The sequence below is a fragment of the Sceloporus undulatus genome, chromosome 4, assembly GCF_019175285.1.
Source record: "Sceloporus undulatus isolate JIND9_A2432 ecotype Alabama chromosome 4, SceUnd_v1.1, whole genome shotgun sequence".
Classification (NCBI taxonomy): domain Eukaryota; kingdom Metazoa; phylum Chordata; class Lepidosauria; order Squamata; family Phrynosomatidae; genus Sceloporus; species Sceloporus undulatus.
In genome coordinates this window covers 188,383,743-188,399,685 of record NC_056525.1, presented here as the reverse complement: position 1 = coordinate 188,399,685, position 15,943 = coordinate 188,383,743, and the positions used below count along the sequence as shown (strand labels likewise).

General features: G+C 40.5%; 1 protein-coding gene across 3 annotated transcripts in view; it reads left to right on the top strand.

Annotated features, from left to right (window-relative positions):
- The window catches only part of LDLRAD4 (low density lipoprotein receptor class A domain containing 4), a 331,135-nt gene that overhangs the window by 84,155 nt on the left and 231,037 nt on the right, over positions 1 to 15,943 (top strand). The window contains exon 1 of one of the 3 annotated variants that reach the window (XM_042463142.1): positions 15,384 to 15,482. The exons of the other annotated variants lie outside the window; for them this stretch is intronic. The gene's annotated coding sequence lies outside the window, so the exon portion shown is untranslated. Of the gene's footprint in view, positions 1 to 15,383; positions 15,483 to 15,943 lie in introns of those variants that run through there. 3 annotated transcript variants of the gene reach the window in all.

Here is a 15,943-nt window from a genome sequence, read left to right as displayed (position 1 = left end):
CTTCAGCCCCTTTTTAAACTGGGCCAGGGAGGTGGCCGAGCAGAGCTCAATGGGCAGAGAGTTCCAGAGGTTGGGGGCTGAGGTGGTGAAGGCCCTCTTAGAAGTAGAAACTAATCTAGCCCCTGGAACCCTTAACAACTGCTGCCCAGATGTTCTGAGTGTGCGAGGCGGATTGTATGGAGAGAGGCGGTCCTCAAGGTACCCTGGGCCCAAGCCATTTAGGGCTTTATAGGTGATAACCAATACCTTGTATTGTGCCCGGAAGTGAATAGGCAGCCAGTGCAAATCCTTAAGCACTGGTGTTATATGACTGGCTCTGGGTATGCCAGTAACCAGTCGGGCTGCCATATTCTACACTATTTGTAACTTCCGGGTATGGTACAAGGGTTGCCCCATGTAGAGCGCGTTGCAGAAATCCAATCGAGAGGTTACCAGAGCGTGTACTACAGTTTCAAGGTCCCTCCGGTCCAGGTAGGGATGCAGCTGGCGTATCAGCCGAAGCTGATAACAGGTGCTTCTGACCGTCGCATCCACCTGAGATGTAAGGTGGAGCGACGAGTCAAGGAGCACCCCCAGACTGCGTACTGAGTCCTTCACGGGAAGCGTGATCCCATTCAGGACAGGTGGAACCACCGCCATCCCAGGGCCAGGAGAACCTATCATGAGCACCTCCGTTTTTCTCGGGATTCAGACTGAGTTGGTTTTTCCCTCATCCAGCCCATTAACCGCTCCACCGACGCCACGAGAGGAGAGATGCCATCCCCGGTCACTGCATCAGTCGGAGACATAGAGAAGACTATTTGGGTGTCATCAGCGTACTGATAACCCCGCGCCCCATGTCTCCGGATGATCTCTCCCAGCGGTTTCATGTAAATGTTAAAGAGCATACTAGATGGCTTAGAGTGGATTTCCCATGCTTAGTTTGCTTACTTCTTGTTGGGGATCTTTACAACACTGTCATCTAATTGATTGCAGTACTATACAGTGGGCCCTTGGTATCCACTGGGGTTTGGTTACAGGACCCCCTGTGAATACCACAATCTGTGGATGCTCGGTTATATGCCATGGCATAGTAAAATGGTGCCTCTTATATAAAATGGCAAAATCAAGGTTTGCTTTTTGGAATTTATATATTTCTTAAAAATATTTTCAATCCATGCATACTTGAATCCACAGATAAAGAATCAGTGAATACAGGTGGCCAACTGTACTTTCTATTTAGTTTCTTTGTTTTTTCTCACAGTGAAAGTTGGACAACATTTTGCTCATAATAAATGGAGGAGGAACACAGTTCCCACAGCTATAGATAGCTGTAGCAGTACTCTTCTGTCAGGTCATGATCAACACGCACATGGGATACTGGAAAAGTAAATCTATTGCTTTTTTAATTTTCAAAACCAATGTTGTGGTCCACCAGAAATGGTGGTGACTGCAATATTTTAAAAACTGTCATTTAAAAATTAGCTTTATTGTTTTATATCACTATAGTACCATATTAAAGGGACCTGGTGGCTCAGTGGTTAAAACACTGACTTATGATTGCTAGATTGGCAGGTCAGCAGTTTGAGACTCAATCGCTGTGTGATGCAGTGAGCTCCCATCATTCGTTCCAGCTACTGCCAACCTAGCAAATCAAAAGCATGTAAAAGTGCAAGTAGATAAATAGGTACCGCTTCAGTGGGAAGGTAACAGCACTCTGTGCAGTCATGCAGGCTACATGATCACAGAGTCAACTTTGACAACACTGGCTCTTCATCTTAGTAATGGAGATGGGCAATGCCCCCCACAATCGGACCTGACTAGACAATCTTGCCAAGGGAAAACCTTAACCTTTATCTTTAGAACTATATTGCCAAAAATAATAATATAGCTTTATGGTGTTGTAGCTTTATGCTGCCGTTGTAATTTTTTTTACTCCATTAAATAATGTGTACAAACAACATAAAGTTATAAAGTTATTTTTTTTCTAGTGTTATACCACTATAATGCTGTTGTATAATAATACAGATTATAATTTAATTTTAATTTTATGTCCATATTATTTGTATTAATTTACATTTTATAGTATTGTTTTAACCTTGTTATAGTAATATTTTATTGATTTTAAACTCTTGTTTGTAGTTTTAGATTGTGCGCCGTAGGCAGGCTTTGTTTTTATTTTTGGATTGTTTAACTCCTTTGTAAAGCGCTATGTAAAGCCTATGGCACTATATAAATAAATGTAATAATAATAATAATAATAATAATAATAATAATAATAATATTCTTTTACAATTAAGGTAGGATCAAACTCTTATAAATGTGCCATCTAGATGACTTTCAAGGATCTGAATCCCAGCTTGGCCATGGAATCCCACTGGGTGACTTTGGACAAGTTGCACTCTCTTAACCTCAGAGGATGGCAATAGCAAATCTCCTCTGAAGAAACCTGCCAAGAAAACCCCATAATAGGTTTGTCTTAGGGTCTCCATAAGTCAGAAACAAGCTGAAGGCACACAAAAGCAAACAACAAATGTGTAATCTAGGTGCACTCTTGGTTTACTAATAACATGAGAAAAGGAGTGTATCTGTACTAATCTGTGATATTAGTTTGATTTGAATGTAATTGTCAGGGCTTCATCTTATGGAATCTCAGGATGTATAGTTTGGCGAGGCACTTGTGAGGCACTTCCAGAGAATTATAGTGTCCTCTCCTGCACTACAGCAGAAAACTGTAAGAGCCTCATCAAACTACACCTCCTAAGATTTCATAGGATAGAGTTAGGGCAGTTAAAGAGGTAACAAGTCATTGCTAACGGTTTAGTATATAAACACTTGTGTTATATGCAATCAGTTTTTCTCTTGTGCACCTGGAGTTTTCTTTCTTGCCTGGGGTGGGGTTGTCAAATCAACATCTACCAGCTTGATTAAAATAGTTTGTTACAGAGCAGCAGTACCTTTATTGGTCCAAAACCAAAGCATAAAATACATTATGCAAACTTTTGAAGTGTTCCTGGCTTCTTCATTAGGCAGAGATGTTAAAAAACAAACAAGAGCAAGGCCATTACTTGGGGAGGGGGTGGATGCAAGGTGTATGGAGTGCACCAGATGATACCTTAACGGGCTGACACCACTGCTCCCCCAACTTTGGGCAGAAGTGGCCTGTTGTGTTCGCCTGTGTCCCTTTAAAATGCTGAAGAAATGGTGTGAGTGGGATGAGGCTCAGTGGGAAGAGAAAGGAGAGACCCCTAAAAAAGGAGAGGCCCCGAAAATTTTTACATTTTATTCTTTTAAAAATAAATTTTATTCTTCTAAAATTTTCTTTTCAACCTCACATCTTACCAAATATTCACTTTAACTACATGAAACTATGTCCATGTAAATACATTTTGTCTCTGCATACGATATTGTAAAGTAAAGGTATAATATTTAATTTTGCTGGTTGTTTATGTCACAACCATTACCATTGCATTCAATGATATATGGGGATTACGATTTATGAATAGCATTAGTACAAAAAAACCCTAAAGATTCTGTATGGTGTGGTATGGGAGGGAAGTCAATAGAGGGAGTGATACCATGAGTTACTGAATTGGGAGATGCCAACCCTAGTGACCTCACTTACAGGAGAAACATAGAGATGAAGTTAGAGTCCCAGGCCTACGTTCTGACTGAGGCGGGTTATAGACCGCCGCTTTGAGGCAGTCTGCCGCCGCCACCGCTTGCTCCGTAAGGGAGCCGTCGCAGCCACGCCGCGCGGCTCCCTTGCGGAGCAAAAAAGGAGCTCCAAAATGGAGCTTCTTTCTGCGGCGCCCTAATGATGTCACGAGGCGCCGCTGGCGCACCCGCGACGTCATTAGCGCCGTGACACGTTCGGACACACAGCGTTCAATACGTAAAGGTGGCGCCGGCCGTGTGGAACGGCCGGCGCCATATTGTACAGACAGAGTCCATATTAGAGCCAGGGGCGTCTAGAAGAGATGCCCCTTTTTTAAAATGGGACGTCCTGCGGACGTCCCAAGTGCCGGTCTGTAACCGGCCTGAGATGTTGTCAATTAAGATGCTATTGAGAGGTTTCTATGTGGACAAGAGGGCATTCCATTTATTGGCCTTATGAGGACTAAGGACAAAGAGCGATAAATGACAGGTAACAAAATTTCAACTCCATTATATACAGAAAAGTTGCTAATGGAGTTGAAATTTTGTTACCTCTCCATCTTTAAACACTACCAACTTTACTTCTGAATCCAATATGTATTATACAGTACTACTTTCCCATTTCTTCCCCCTAAGCTTAACTATAATGAAATTCTGTGTAGTTTGAGAAACACAGCAGTCCAGATTGTGCCCAATGAAACAATTCCTTTGTCAGAAAGCAAATTCCAGATGATATGGGATTTCAACAAGTGCAGTTTTTCGGTGGTATCTTGACTGAAAAAAAGTATTATTAGTATGAACAATATTTTTCCTCAAAAAAGAACCCTCAATATTTTACCTCACATGAGAATGACTGTCATTTGTGTAATTAATGACAAAAAGTAGCACTCCCCTCAATATTTTGATGAAAGAAAAAATAGCTCTCATTATTAAAAGTACGTTTTAGGGTATCTTAAGCTGAATAGAAATTGTGAAGTCAAAGGCTTCCATCGCCAGCATCTATAGTTTTTTGTGGGTTTTTCGGTCTATGTGGCCATGCTCCAAAAGAGTTTAGAAGATGTCAGGAATAAACTCTTCTAGAACATGGCCACATAGCCCGAAAAAACCCACAAAAAACTATAAATAGAAATTGCTTCATGTTTTATTTTTCTTTAATTCAGGGAGAACAAGCAAACTAAAATCGTTATTTACATGCATTACTTATTTAATGCAGGCAAACAGGTTTTGCATCTTTATTCTTCTTGGCCACCCAAACGTGATAACAGAATTTCTTACTGCTTTTGGGCCATAGCAGACAGGCAAGAAAAAGTAACTCAAACATGCATTTTCTGAAAGCACACCACTTGCGACCTCCAGGTATCTCTCACATCTGCCCAGATGTCATCCCATTGCATGGCCACCCCCTTGATTGGCCGCATAGTCACACATGTGATGCTCTGCCCTTACAGGGCATCAGTGCATCTGGGCACTGGGTACAAATGATACATTGACAAAGCAATACCATGGAGACCCCCCTTGTTCTCAGATCAAAGTCTGATAAATTAAGAACAATGCAGAGCTGTTATGCCTGTCCTGAAGAGTTTTTTTGAAGCTTTGTTTAATGAAGAAATCAGTAGTCTGATTTTAAAAAATATTTTATATACTGAGGATAAAGGATAAGAATTTAACAAGCAGATGACTGGACCATTATTTTAGTTACTCCATATTTATATGTCTGGAGAGCCAACTGGTGTAGTAGTTTGATTAAAAGATTACAAACTCTGGAAACCCACTGGGTGACCTTGTGCAAGTCATACTCTCTCAGCTTCAGAGGAAGGCAATGGCAACCCCCCTCTGAAAAAATCTTGTCAAGAAAACCCTTTGATAGGTTTGCCTTAGGGTTGCCATAAGTCGTAAGCGACTTGAAGGCATATAGCAACAACAAATATATATATACATAAGTCATGCTAGAATGTGGTCTAAAATGGGATGACAGCTAAAACCATGCATAATGCTGACTCCCTTATTCCTCCCACAATTTTTTTACACAGCACCAAAAACATACATCAGATCAAAAAGAAAGAAAGAAAAAGCTGCATGAGCAAAGGCATAAAGGAAGAGTAGGTTTGCTTTAGGGAACTTGATGCACCTCTGTTTGCTACTGTTAAAAACAATAAATCAGAGTTACATTGGTAACTTAAACCTTTATAAGTAGCTCACTGAACTACAAATCCCAAGATTCCATAGAATGAAACAATGACAGTTAACATATCAAACTTCTGTAACAGTGTAGTGTAAATATATTCAAAACTGCCTGCACCAGCATGATGTTGAGACAAATGGCTCATGCTACAAAGAACATCCAAATGCCATAAAATATCCTGAGGCACATGCCTTTATTTCCATTTGTCTTGTTCAACAGCTAATACATAAATCCTTTTATCATGACAATATTGGGATTAGCTCAATAATAATCTAAGCGTGTAACTGCTGCCTTCCATAGTAAACTGCAAATTTTAGGTTTATAATCATATTCACATTACCTGTCTGGATGTATAATATTCAATGAGAATCATAACTCAACCAGAATATTAACCAGGGCAGTTTGATGTATTTGAAATATCTGTGAAAGCAGGTTTCAAAGATATTAGTTACATCTTTCATTCAGAAATGGAAGATTGGTAAGAACTGGGAGCTATGTATCATAATCAATCACAGTCTAGAGCTAACTGCACAGGAAAACAGGAAAGAGATTTAACACCTTCATTGTGTTGAGTTTTGATATTGCTTGAATATTGTATGTTACTTGCAATAAATATCCTCCCAGTCTTTTAGAAATATTGTTCAATAATTGCTAAGTGATTAAAGGATGAACCTCTTTACATAAGTGGGTATAACGCATGACTGCAAAAATATGAGATACTTTATGTTTAAAGAAATTAGAATACAGTTGGCCCTTGGTATCTGTGGACTTGCCATACATGGATTCAAGAATCTGTGAATGGCAAACCCATGTTGTCCACAATGATGGCATGTGCATGTGGCTGTGCTGCCATTCGGGACAGCCCCTGTTGCCCCATTGCAGTACGTGCATGTGGCTGCACCGCCATTGAGTTCCATTGTCCCCAATGGTGGTGCGTCCATGTGCATGTGCTGCCATTTGGGGACAGCTTGAGCATCTGCAAATTTAGGTATCCACGGGGATGGGGGTGGTGTCTGGAACGGATCCCCCATGAATATGGAGGGCTGACTGTATCTTCCAAATATTTTCTTGCAGAATAAAACAATTGTGTATTTGGAAAAACTCTGTTTTGAAAGGAAAGAGGGTGTCACTGTGAGCAAGGCTTTGTGTCTACATGGCCGAGGATTTGTACTCTTTTGTTGGATTTGGAACAAGATATGGGAAAGTGAGAATATGTGGACTTGTATGCATGGGCGAAAAGGCCCATTCTTCCTCGGCCTCATGGCATCCTGTCCAGACAATGTAGGCCATTACCCTGGGCCAGGATTAGGAAGAATAGATACGGATCTGATGGATCTGGACCAATCCTGGCTGAAAAGGGCCTCTAAAAAGAAACCCTAAAACTAGAAACTATGCAGCAACAGCCAGTACACTGGACTACTCTGTATGCTCTGTACCTGCCTCTCCTTTTGTGTTTGCTGAGAAGACACCCATCATAGCCTCTGATGTGAAAATGGAAAGTAGCCAGATGCTCTATTTCCACCCTTATGGCAGGGATGTAGCCAAGGGGGGGGGGATCTTGGGGTCCGGACCCCCCCCTTCCATTAGAAAAATGAATGGTGTGTGCCGCTGTGCCGCTGCACCCAAGCCCCATTATAATGGTGGCACTTAGTCTGGACCCCCCCTTCCTAAAATCCTGGCTACGTCCCTGCTTATGGGCTGTTTCAGGGGTCTTCTCAGCAGATGTGAGAGTGGAGGCAGGTAGTATGGGACATGTGGTAGCTGGTCTATGGTGTGCTGGTGTGCTGGTGTGCAAGCACCCACCTGTTGCTCTACCTGACCAGGGACTGACCCGGGGCATGATAGCATGGGCTTGGCCTGCACTATCCTGCGCATCTGCTTAGGTTCTGTGTCACCTGTACATTTTGGACTACAACTCCCAGAATTTCTCAGACTGGAAGGATTTTGGGAGTTGTCATCCACAAATGTTCCCATTTATTGGAATCCCCCTACCCCCCTCTGCCATAAATAAACTTAAGTGCGTTACAGAGCGCCCAAGAAGGGTGCTCTGCCGCCGCCTCCATTTCTGCCACCAGGAAGCCTCAGCCTCCAAACGAGGAGGCTTCCCGGCAGCGGAAAAAGAAGCCACAAAAAGTGGCTTCTATTCGTGCCGCACTTGTGACGCATGAGTGCGCAAATGGTGCATTCGTGACGTCGCAAGGCAAGGGTGACGTGCGGACGCTAAGCGTCCAACACGTAAAAATGGCGGTGCCCGTGTGTATAGGGTGCTGCCAATTTTACACCCTCATCACGTGCTAGGGGTGAGGCCGGTATGGACGCTAGGTCCTTGGCCAACCCCTAGCACGTGATGAGGGCGGCGCAAAGGCCCGTCTAGAACGGGCCTAAGTGTTGTAGTTTGTGACTTGGTTACAGAAAGGTTTTTTTAAAAACATCTTACTCTGATAAAATGAAGTATAGTTGTAAAATAACAAATACTGAGTGTCTTGGGAAGACTTCATATGTTTTGAAAATTAAAGCTAAATGACTGATAATAAGTATAAGCATCTGTAAATTCCATCTAAAGTGAATGACTTAATGGGTATGGGTGTGTTTGTTTTTAACATTTGCTTTGCTTGGATCTGTAACATTCCAAATTAAAATACACCATCCAGCTGGCTGTTAAGTTCCATAATTTCATTGGCACAATGTGGAAGACTTTATTGACCTGTCTTTACTGTTGTTACTGGCGATATATTTAATGGAACATGAAGTCAGCATTGAGGTTGAAAATGTTTGCCAGCCTTCTTGATTCATTGACCTGATAAATTTAAAGAAATGTAGGATCTTTCTCAATGACTGAGGGAAAAAAGATACTTTTACTTTAAGTTATATTAGCACTAATCCTGATTTGGTACAAGTGGTGCCATGCTTCAATCTCCACATAAAGGAAGAGTAGGTTTGCTTTAGGGAACTTGATGCACCTCTGTTTGCTACTGGTAAAAACAATAAATCAGAGTAAACATATGCTGGAGTAAGAAACCTCAACCCTTCCATCAAATTAAAAGGAAAGGATGTAATTCATCCAAACATGACTTAAAGGAAAGCAGAGTGAAAGAAGATATTTCTTACTGAATATTTAGAGTTTAGCTCATTTTAGAACTGAAAATAAAGGCGAACCCTTAAAAAAAATGTTGCAGTATACCAATAGAAAACCATGGCTTCTTCCAGGAAACAGTGAGCCTTACTTTGTAAATGCATAAGCATCCAAATATATTCTCTCTTTCGCCAAGTGTTCTGATTTAAATCCAAATAGAAAACCTTTTCATTTTCTAAAACTTTTGGTATTTCAGATTAATGCTTTGTATTTTTACTATAATTATCTTTACTGACTATTTTGTTTTTGTCTGCGTTTTGTATTTGTGTGTGGCTTTTTTGCATTGTATTTTAGTATTTTATATTGAAATAGTTATAAATGTTTTATTCTGTTTATAAAGTGCCGTGTAAAAAAATTCTTTTCTAGTTAATATTTAATATGGATGCAGAGGCGCGGGACAGACCGTCCAAAAAGGACGGTCTTTTGGCGCCTAGCTTTGGTCTGCGGGGAAGCTGCAGCCTCCAGACTGCGGGATTTCCCTGCGGACCAAACAGAACCCGCAAAAAGCAGGTTCTTCTTGCGGCGCAATTATGACGCCGCAGTGCGCCAATGGGGCATTCACGATGTCATAATGGCGCTGTCATGTGCGGATGCTAGGTGTCTGTCACGTAAGGATGGCAGCGCCTATCTGTACAGGGTGCTGCCATTTTGACACCCTCATCACGTGCAAGGGGTGAGGGGTGTCTAGAAGCGCAGCACCTTGCACGTAACCAGGGTGTCCTATCGCGCCCGTCTGGACCAGGCCATAGTTTTCATTGGCTTCTCTGTTTCTCCTCCGTTTGGAGTCTGCTTTTGTTTTCACCTCTACATCCCTTGGAGTCCACCTGAGCATACTGTTATTACCCATCCACATGCTTTTGCTATTAGAGAGGGGACAGTGAACAAAATGAGACCCAGCATGGTGTAGTGGTTTGAGTGTTGGACTTGGGTTTGCTTCATCTTTTGGCCATGGAAACCCACTGGGCGACCTTGGGCAAGTCACATCCTCTCAGCCTCAGAGGAGCGACAGCCAAACCTCCTCTGAGTAAATTTGGCCAAGAAACCACTGTGATAGGATCACCATAGGGTCACCTAAGTCATAAATGACTTGAAAGCACACAACGACAACAATGAACAAAATACAAAGGCAAAATCCTTGTTGATACATTGAAGTGTCCTGTTTTGTTCACAAGAGACTGTTTCATAGTTTTAACCTTTTGTTTTTATGTTTATTATTTGGTGATTTATATATTTACATAATAAATACTAGCTTTCCTTCCATATTCTTGTTGTATACACAATACCTGTTTAATCTACCTCTTCTGCACAACTGTTAAAAGTCCAGGAACACCAAGGAAAGTGAAAGTGAACATTTTAAGCTAAGATGCCTCTCAGCCACAAGCCAAACAGTAGGTAGGGCCAGAGCTAGCAGTAGGTGGAGCTGTAGCCAATGATTGGTAGAGCTGCGCCAGAATTATTCTTGTTTTGTTCCCATAAGGCCATATCATGAGATGACATGACTCATTGGAAAAGATGATAAAGCTTAGAAGGCCGTTGGAAAAGAGGAAGACCACATTGCAGGTGGACAGAATCAGTCAAGGAAGCCATGGTCTGAATTTGCAGGATCTAAGCAAGGGTGTTGATGGCAAGGGTGTCCTGGAGATCTCTCTTTCACAAGGTCACCATAATCTGAAGTTGGTTTGATGTCAAATAATGACAGTAATAACAATTGCAGTACTATTTCTTAAGAAGGAATTAAACTTAAAAACATTTTCAGCAACTTGCTGACATCATCTTTCTTTCTCTAGCACATTACCAGTTTGCAAGCTTTGAAGGTTGTGGTGTGCTGGAGCAGTTGGAGCCAGTGTGGTAGGGTTTGTGTGTTGGACTATGACTCTGGAGATTATGGTTCGATTTCCTGCTTGGTCATAGAAACCCATTGGGTGATCTTGGGTGAGTCACACTCTCTCAGTCCCTGCTAACTAGGTGATAAGCTTGCCTTAGGGTCACCATAGATCAGAAACACAGCAGCAGCAGCATCAACAGTGGGAAAGTGACATTTACCAGATAGGTATCAACGCAATATGGTGCTACTCAGTTACAGATAAAATTGCAGGTAAAATGTTCTGGTCCCATTCATCAGAGTGAAACTACATGTATCTGGGTTTAGGAAGAACAGAATAATTTCAAGGCTGCTTAACTCCCTGTTTTCTTCACTTCTTTTAAATAATTGGGACCAGAATCTTGTGAATCAGAAGAATATTTAAAAGTACAGAGGTCATTTAAGTCTTTTATCTCTTACAGTGCTGCCCCATCGCACATAAAATGGTCCAGACTGGTAAATGTGTATTGCCAAATTTTTCCCCTCTGAAGGAAGCTGCATGTCGAGGAAAAATAATCACCGAAGTGCAGGGATCAAGACATAAATGAAATCAAAACTGTAAAATAATAGAATGTGTGTGTATGTGCCTCCATTTTCCCTCTTGATTTATGGCAATCCCATGAATTTCATAGGGTTTACTTAGGCAAGGAATACTCACATATGTATATTCCCTTTCTTTGGAATATAGCTTATAGCACCAGGTATTCAGTGAGGGTCTCCCATCCAGGTATAAACCAGGGCAAACCCAACTTAGCTTCCACGTTCAGATGGAATCTGGTGCTTTTAGGGTATTTTGGCACTCTGCAAATAGAGCAGAAAACCATTTCAATTCTGTTCTTATGGCTTCATCTGGACAACTAGCCAGTCAGGATGACTGCTTGCATGTTTACAAAAACATTTCTCCATGTTGAAATTCATTTTGTTAGAAAGCTGGGCCAAAAACAAAATGAATTTCAACATGGAGAAATGCAAGGTACTGCACTTAGGGCGTAAAAATGAAATGAACAGATATAGGATGGGGAACACCTGGCTGAACGAGACTACGTGTGAAAGGAATCTGGGAGTCCAAGTAGACTATAAATTGAACATGAGTTAAAAGTGCGATGCGGCAGCTAACAAGGCCAATGCAATTTTAGGCTGCATCAATAGAAGTATAGTGTCTAGATCAAGGGAAGTAATAGTGCCACTCTATTCTGCTGTGATCAGGCCCCACCTGATGTTTAGCCTGGAGAAGAGAAAGTTAAGGGGTGATATGATAGCCCTGTTTAAATACTTGAAGGGATGTTACATTGAAGAGGGAGCTAACTTGTTTTCTGCTGCTCCAGAGACAAGGACCTGGAGCAATGGATGCAAGCTACAGGAAAAGAGATTCCACCTCAACATTAGGAGGAACCTCCTGACAGTAAGGGCTGTTCGAAAGTGGAACAAACTCCCTTGGAGTGTAATGGAGTCTCTTTCCTTAGAGGTCTTTAAACAGAGGCTGGATGGCCATCTGTCGGGGATGCTTTGATTTAGATTTCCTGCATGGCAGGAGGTTGGACTGGATGGCCCTTGTGATCTCTTCCAACTCTATGATTCTATGGGACATCATGCAATACAAATTAATAAAAAAAAATCCCTATCTGGAAATCCAAAATCTGAAATACCGTACTTATAACTCCAAAATTGTCCACGAGGGTGGCTGAGATAGTGATACATGCTTTCTGATGGTACTGATGGTTCAGTGTACACAATCTTTGTTTCATGCACAACATTCTTAACAATATTGTGTATAAAATTACTTTCATATGTATAAGCTGTCTATAAATTAGCTTTGTGATAGGACTCAGGTCTTGTTGCATATATGCAAATATTTCAAAATCCAAAATACCTCTGGTGCCAAGCATTTTGGATAAGGAAGACTCAGCCTGTATGTGTACATACTGATTTGCTTGGTCACACATGTGGATTAGTTACACAGGACCAATTTCCTATCCGAATGTGACCAAATCTTAAATGAATGTGTGCTTTATGCAAATTTTGGAACAAGTATACTAAGAGTGGAGAGCCAATGTGGTGTAGTGGTCTGAGAGTTGGACTAGGGCGTTGGAGACCAGGGTTCAAATCCTGGCACGGCCATGGAAATCCATTGGGTGGCCCTGGGCAAATTACACTCTCTCAGCCCCACAGGATGGCAATAGCAAACACCCTCTGAAGAAACTTGTCAAGAAACCCTCATGATGGGTTTGCCTTAGGGTCACCATAACTCATGAATGACTTTAATGCACACAACAACAGCATACTAAAAGTGACAGTTCATCACTTCTCAGCTTGTTAGATTGCAGAGCATCTCTTTCCAAGTACAGTACTTGTTTGCAGAGTGAATGTTAAGAAGAAATATGAAACCCAATAGCTTTTTAAAAAAATATACCCCTTGTGATGTTTCCAACACACACACACACCTACCTTGTTCTCATTTAGTTTCTGAAAGGTTTACCCCAATCCAACGCATGTTCTTTTTTTTTGCATCTAGCCATATAAGTTGATAGGGATAGAGGGAGAAGATTTTTCTAGTTCTGAGGTATTATTTTTAATTGAGGAGAAATGCAGAAAACTCCACAAATGAAGTTTATCTTGAGAAAAAGACAAATATTCATGTAAAGATTGGTTTTCTGCAAGTAAAAGCTACAGTGCCTTTCAGTTACTCTTAAGGCACAGCCTGCAGTAGGAAATAACAGCAAAACATGCCTCTGGAAAGAATGTGGATTTTAGATATAAGATACTGCAAACTCAATTTTGAGCAAACCTCTATTGCCTGACTGAACCTGATTCACAAAATTCTTTTGATAAAATATGAAGTAAGAACATGGTTTACATATGTGTGAATTGTTATTAATACATTCTATTTGTATATGTATTATACGAAAGGCAAACAAATTTTGTTTAGAGACTGTGAAAGACACTGACTTTTCTGTATTAATATATTATAAAGCAATGGATTTTGGGAAAAATTACTTTAGAGTATAATTTTGACAGATAGGTAGAATAATTGTTGCTGATTGATTAATTCTTTCATTAAGCTGTGTAGCTTTCATATTTAGAATTTATTATTTTTCCAGTGATTGAAAGTTTTTTTCAACTCTAAATATGGTGATATTTTGGTATTAAGTCTCTCTAGTGCATTTTGAGACTTGCAATATACAAGTGTGTCAAAATGAAAGGAACCTTTATTTGCCAGAGTATTATGATAGACATTATATATTCACACTTGCTCAAGAGTTTCCTTTCTTAAAATGTCATTATTATTCACCCAGGGTGCAGTAATAGTTGTGGAGGAGCATTGTCTTTTGACAATGACAATATCTAAGTTATTTTGTATCTTAGTTTTGTGGGCCAAGTTTGTTTAACCATCCTTTTTTACTTCTATTAATATTTTATTTTTCTGTGTTAATAAAGTAGTTAGAAGTAGAATGAGGTACTAGTTTTGAGGTCCTTGATCATTCTGGAAGGTAGTACAGATGTGGACCAAGTTCCTGAAAAAAGTCCTCAGTGCAAATTCTTTTGTATTGGTTGGGATTATTTTTTGGTAAATCTCCATAGGATTCTGTAGCTGGAAGTGAAATATAGTCCGAGTATCATATCCATGGGATTGGTAACTCCAGTTTCACTTATGTGTGTGTCTGGGGAAAGGGTCCCTCTAGGCATCTGGAGGTCCTCCAGCATAACTCTATGGTCAACTTCTGCCGGACTCTATCATCTTCTGCTGATAGTGTTCACTGTTAACTGCGGTTTCTGTTTATCTGCAATAACCATGGGAAGAGATCCTCAACGGATATGGGGGTCAGACTGTATGGATGGATACGTAGAGGGTTTAAACATTTATTATTATTATTATTATTATTATTATTATTATTATTGTTATTGTTATTGTTATTGTTATTGTTATTGTTATTGTTATTGTTATTGTTTCTTTATTTATATAGCACTGTAGATTTCCTCTTCTGTAACAGTAATTTCTGTAATGGGTGATTGTCCATCATAATTGTTCAATGCATTTTCACTGTTCCTAGTATGATCCTCCTGCACGTACCAGTTATGTTTTGGAGTTCGCCAGTACTGTATTGTGTGTGCGTGTGTGTGTGTATATGTGTGTGTATAAAAGCATTGTCTGTCTCAGTTTTGTAAACACTGGTGCCAGGAACACCCTGCAGCTTATTGTGTCTGCAGTTCTTTAGAGTCTGTTTGCTTGTCTGGATAATGTTCTGTTTGCACTTCTTTATTTAGCACCCAGACGGAAGACGTTGACTACTGGGACAAGGCAAATAAATCAAATTAATTCTTGCCGCACTGTTTGATTTGCTGGAGCAGATCAACTCTCTCTTTGCCTAGTAGCATGTACAAAAGTCTGGAGCCTTTCCCTTAGATTATTTTGGCTCCCAAACAGCTATCGGTCACAATAGTTGCACTTTTGCACTCTTAGTTCATCCAATTTTCCAGGAAGACATGAATTTCCAAGTAGAACCAGAATCGGTTCACTAAACTGATCTTTAGGATGCTGCCTTACACAGAACCAGAGCATTAGTGATTTACCTTGGCGTTGCCTCCATAAATTGACTTCCAGCTTTCCAGACTTTCAAGCAGGACTATTTTGCGGCCTTACTCGAATGTCCCAGGGATCTTTTTCATGCTAAGTATGTGCCCTACTACTGACCTGTGCTTATAGTGTAATACGATTGAGCATGTTATATGTGTGCCTTACTTTTGCCCAAGAACTCACTTGTGCAGGAATGCTTAAAAAAGAATCTTCCTGAGAGGCAAAATTTTGCCTTTGAGCAAATCTTGCCTGAAGATCTCCACTTCACAAATTGATTAAGTTTGAAGTCAGAATGACTGTCTTCTCCCTCTTTTCTGTTCAGCAGAAAGGAGATATATTTGGAAGCTTAGTTGTTACATATAATGACTGACAGTACTGACAGATTCTTGTTTTTAGTCTGCTTTTCTTTCTTTGAGTGTTTCAGTCTTCAGGTAAGTTTATAAACATCCAGAGGGACAGGATATCATTGTTTCCTCTCTTCTTCTTTCTTCCACCTACTATGGGTCTGGTATGAATGTCTGCTTTACCTTTTCCATACTTTACATTTTGTAAATATTT